Raw genomic sequence first — 5,182 nt, 5'->3', positions numbered from 1 at the left:
TATTTATTTCCTTTTTTGTCTTTTTTTTTCCACTTTAAACCCATTTCATTCCAGCCACCAGTCTCACCTTCACAACACATCCAGTATTTCTGCATGATTCTGGAGTCAATTTTTGTTTCTGTCATTTGGACAGCCTGGTTAGTAAAACAAGGTATGCAGGTCAGACAGCACATTCTGTGCTGGGTAACGCACATTTTCTTGCCTTTCAGAGGTATTTGAATTTAGGATGAGTTACCATGTCCTTTGATTTAAAATCTACACACTCTTTAGGCTTGTAACTAAATTTTGATATTTCCAAAAAGTAATCATTGGATTTTATTTCTGTTCTTAATGTTAAGTTGTAGGTTATTATGAAGTCAGATATTTCCAGGTAAACCAAAGGAATGGCATCTTATTGCCCCTACTGCCTTTCATCGATTTTATACCCCAACTTTCTTTTGCCTTGTCCATTCGAGGTCTTGTTGCCTGGTCTCATTGCACACAGGAAATGGCATGCTCTGTAAACAGTAGATCCATCACAACTTTCACATAGTTCAGTTGTGCTTCTGGCTTTTATTTGTGCTTAGAATCGACACTGTTCTTTTGGGTATTAACCCCTTTTTATTACAAGAATGTTTTCCCCTTGGGGACTTGAAACTGACATCTTGAGCTTTCAGTTGTACGCCTATATCTCGGTGTCTTGTCGGCTGGTAAGGAAATGTGCTGGAGAAAAGCTTCAATGTTATTTTGTTTTTTTTCTTTTAAGTGTGTGCATCGAACACTGTAGTCTGCTGGGAACTGTTGAGATCATCCAGACATGAAATCTGTTAATTAATTTGAAGCCTTCAGCGTTCTATTTTGTTTATTGTTCAATAAAGGATTGTGCAAAAGCAGTTTGTTAATCAAGTGTACGGTAGTCTGAAGAGTACCTGCTTTCTTATGACAGAAACCCTTCTGCAGCTTCTAGACCTTGGACTGGCCAACACAATGTGCACAATAAACCAAAATGTTCTAGATTCTTGGTCTACCGCACATCTTTAATTGCCTTCCTCTTATTGTATGTCTATGTGTGTACTCGTCCTTTGTTATACCATCTCCTCCTGAGGTCGAGCTGGCTGCCTCTGGACCCACAGTATTTGTTGAGGTTGTGGCCGGGTTCAGCTTGCTTTGCTCTAATGAGAAGCAGACCCATGACAGAAAAATTTGCCATGTAAGGCTTTTTTGTCCTATATTCCATAATATTGTTCCTTACTATAGCTGTCTTCTCCATTGCATTGTAGCTTCACTCTAAAACTGCTAATCAAGTGTAGTGTTTTTAACACAAGAAAGCATTCAGTGTTTACTTTTATTAGCCTACAGGCTAGGGGAGAAAATTGCATTTTGGACTCCTAGAAATCCACCAGCTATATTCAAGTCCAAGCCTTGCTGGATGCAACTTGATTGCTCCTCCTTTCAGGCCCATTCAGTACTTGCGTGGTTTGCTTTTTCTTGTAAATGGAACATCCACTTGGGTTTTAAATAAATGCATCTGCTCACAAGATGGCCTAAGCAGAGCACATTGATTCTGTGATAGAAGTATTTGGTAGGCCATTCCAGTTATGTGGACAAGTTTGATTATTATACAGGTGCAATTCAATACCTTTTTGATGATAAACCTTTATATACAGGGGTTGGACAATGAAAGTAAAACACCTGGTTTTATACCACAATAATTTATTAGTATGGTGTAGGGCCTCCTTTTGCGGCCAATACAGCGTCAATTCATCTTGGGAATGACATACAAGTCCTGCACAGTGGTCAGAGGGATTTTAAGCCATTCTTCTTGCAGGATAGTGGCCAGGTCACTACGTGATACTGGTGGAGGAAAACGTTTCCTGACTCGCTCCTCCAAAACACCCCAAAGTGGCTCAATAATATTTAGATCTGGTGACTATGCAGGCTATGGGAGATGTTCAACTTCACTTTCATGTTCATCAAACCAATCTTTCACCAGTCTTGCTGTGTGTATTGGTGCATTGTCATCCTGATACACGGCACCGCCTTCAGGATACAATGTTTGAACCATTGGATGCACATGGTCCTCAAGAATGGTTCGGTAGTCCTTGGCTGTGACGCGCCCATCTAGCACAAGTATTGGGCCAAGGGAATGCCATGATATGGCAGACCAAACCATGACTGATTCACCCCCATGCTTCACTCTGGGCATGCAACAGTCTGGGTGGTACGCTTCTTTGGGTCTTCTCCACACCGTAACTCTCCCGGATGTGGGGAAAACAGTAAAGGTGGACTCATCAGAGAACAATACATGTTTCACATTGTCCACAGCCCAAGATTTGCTATTTATTATTTTTCATAATGTCATGATGAAAATTGAACATTCATATATTTTAGATTCATTGCACACTAACTGAAATATTTCAGGTCTTTTATTGTCTTAATACGGATGATTTTGGCATACAGCTCATGAAAACCCAAAATTCCTATCTCACAAAATTAGCATATCATTAAAAGGGTCTCTAAACGAGCTATGAACCTAATCATCTGAATCAACGAGTTAACTCTAAACACCTGCAAAAGATTCCTGAGGCCTTTAAAACTCCCAGCCTGGTTCATCACTCAAAACCCCAATCATGGGTAAGACTGCCGACCTGACTGCTGTCCAGAAGGCCACTATTGACACCCTCAAGCAAGAGGGTAAGACACAGAAAGAAATTTTTGAACGAATAGGCTGTTCCCAGAGTGCTGTATCAAGGCACCTCAGTGGGAAGTCTGTGGGAAGGAAAAAGTGTGGCAGAAAACGCTGCACAACGAGAAGAGGTGACCGGACCCTGAGGAAGATTGTGGAGAAGGGCCGATTCCAGACCTTGGGGGACCTGCGGAAGCAGTGGACTGAGTCTGGAGTAGAAACATCCAGAGCCACCGTGCACAGACGTGTGCAGGAAATGGGCTACAGGTGCCGCATTCCCCAGGTCAAGCCACTTTTGAACCAGAAACAGCAGAAGCGCCTGACCTGGGCTACAGAGAAGCAGCACTGGACTGTTGCTCAGTGGTTCAAAGTACTTTTTTCGGATGAAAGCAAATTCTGCATGTCATTCGGAAATCAAGGTGCCAGAGTCTGGAGGAAGACTGGGGAGAAGGAAATGCCAAAATGCCAGAAGTCCAGTGTCAAGTACCCACAGTCAGTGATGGTCTGGGGTGCCGTGTCAGCTGCTGGTGTTGGTCCACTGTGTTTTATCAAGGGCAGGATCAATCCAGCTAGCTATCAGGAGATTTTGGAGCACTTCATGCTTCCATCTGCTGAAAAGCTTTATGGAGATGAAGATTTCATTTTTCAGCACGACCTGGCACCTGCTCACAGTGCCAAAACCACTGGTAAATGGTTTACTGACCATGGTATCACTGTGCCACAGGCTGATTGCCTCCATGCCACGCCGCATTGAAGCAGTCATTTCTGCAAAAGGATTCCCGACCAAGTATTGAGTGCATAACTGTACATGATTATTTGAAGGTTGACGTTTTTTGTATTAAAAACACTTTTCTTTTATTGGTCGGATGAAATATGCTAATTTTGTGAGATAGGAATTTTGGGTTTTCATGAGCTGTATGCCAAAATCATCCGTATTAAGACAATAAAAGACCTGAAATATTTCAGTTAGTGTGCAATGAATCTAAAATATATGAATGTTAAATTTTCATCATGACATTATGGAAAATAATTAACTTTATCACAATATGCTAATATTTTGAGAAGGACCTGTACTATATATGTCTGTGGTGGCTTTTGAAGCAACTACTCCAGCTGTGGTCCATGTGCTCTTCAGTTACACCTGTATGACTTTTTTTCTCTGGCAAAACTAAATAGATTTGTTATAATTAATCTGGGTCTCAGAGTCACTTAAGCCTTTCGTTTCATCCACTAAATTGTTTATAAAATCAACTGTATGGTCATCCTCATGGCTTGTAGTCTCTTATCAAAAGGACAGTCTGTATATGACACCTTTTTAGTCTCACTGACCTCTCAAAGTGGTTTTACACAAAAAGTTACATTTAAACAAACATCTGCAGATTAGGAATTTAGGTTCAGGGACTTATTAAGAGAACTTCGGCATCTCATTAAAGAAAGCTGGAATCACACTTTTATCACAAAAACACTTTCCGCTGATCCAGCGTCTTTTCTAAGTTCTTAAAAATTTCAGTGTTAAAAATCTGCATGCCACCGCTGCTTTTAAATTGCCCTCATGAGCTCCATGTGTTGGAGGTTGATCTTTAAAACAGAGAAGTTTGGATCCCATCTGATTAGGATTATGCAATGTTATAAAAACAAGGCGATGCTTCAGTTGTGTAACTCTTATAGTGTCTTCCGGGCAAAATTTTAAGTTTCCATTTGGCTTGTATTATACGCCAGGTTTGATGGAGCTGAGAAATGAGTCACTGCTATGAGAAGAAAAACATCATAAAATTGGTTTTAGAACATCATTTCAACAACTGTCAAAACCTGCCTGCTCTGGACTGCACAAATGCACTTTGGAGGTTTTTGGGGCTAGATGGCTAAATAGGTCTGTTAAAAATTCACCAATGTCTAAACTCTTGACACGTTGCTAAAACTATGTTTACTGAGTTTCTTATTTTCTCTACACAGCCTGGTTATTTTGAATGCTGTCCTCTCTGTTACAGGTATGCGTTATATGTTTTGTCAACAGGTCCATTCGCAACCAGCTCATATGTGTTCTGTTACTTCAAAGCATACTTTGGTTGGTCTCCAGCCAGGGAGCTTAAAGGCAGAAGATGGTTTGCTCTGACTGGCCTTCAATAAATGGCTTCACAAAGAGGAAAAAAATTACATTTTCCATGTTTTCTCAACTTTACTTAAGACAGCAAGTAAAGATACAAAAGAAAGCTTATCAAATAGAGTATGTGGTTGTATCTGAAATGCTTAAATGGCTCTGATGCACAGTGAGTCCCAAAACTTGTTCAGGCAGAATCTCTATGGGAAGAAAAGGTTTAAGGTTCATTTTGCTGGCATTTACTAAGGCCGACCATGCTACTGTAAAAATCGGAGAAGTTTTTAAAGGAAGGCAAATGCATGGTAGAGGAAAAATGTGAACTGTTTGGGTCATGCAGCTACTGGGTACTTATGCAGGGAGTGATATGAAACTGGGTCATCTCCTCCCTACTCTATCCTCTGTCCAGCTCTCCTTCCTTA

This window comes from Girardinichthys multiradiatus, chromosome 4, assembly GCF_021462225.1.
Source record: "Girardinichthys multiradiatus isolate DD_20200921_A chromosome 4, DD_fGirMul_XY1, whole genome shotgun sequence".
Classification (NCBI taxonomy): domain Eukaryota; kingdom Metazoa; phylum Chordata; class Actinopteri; order Cyprinodontiformes; family Goodeidae; genus Girardinichthys; species Girardinichthys multiradiatus.
The sequence above is the reverse complement of the archived record's forward strand: the minus strand, read 5'-3'. Positions refer to the sequence as shown.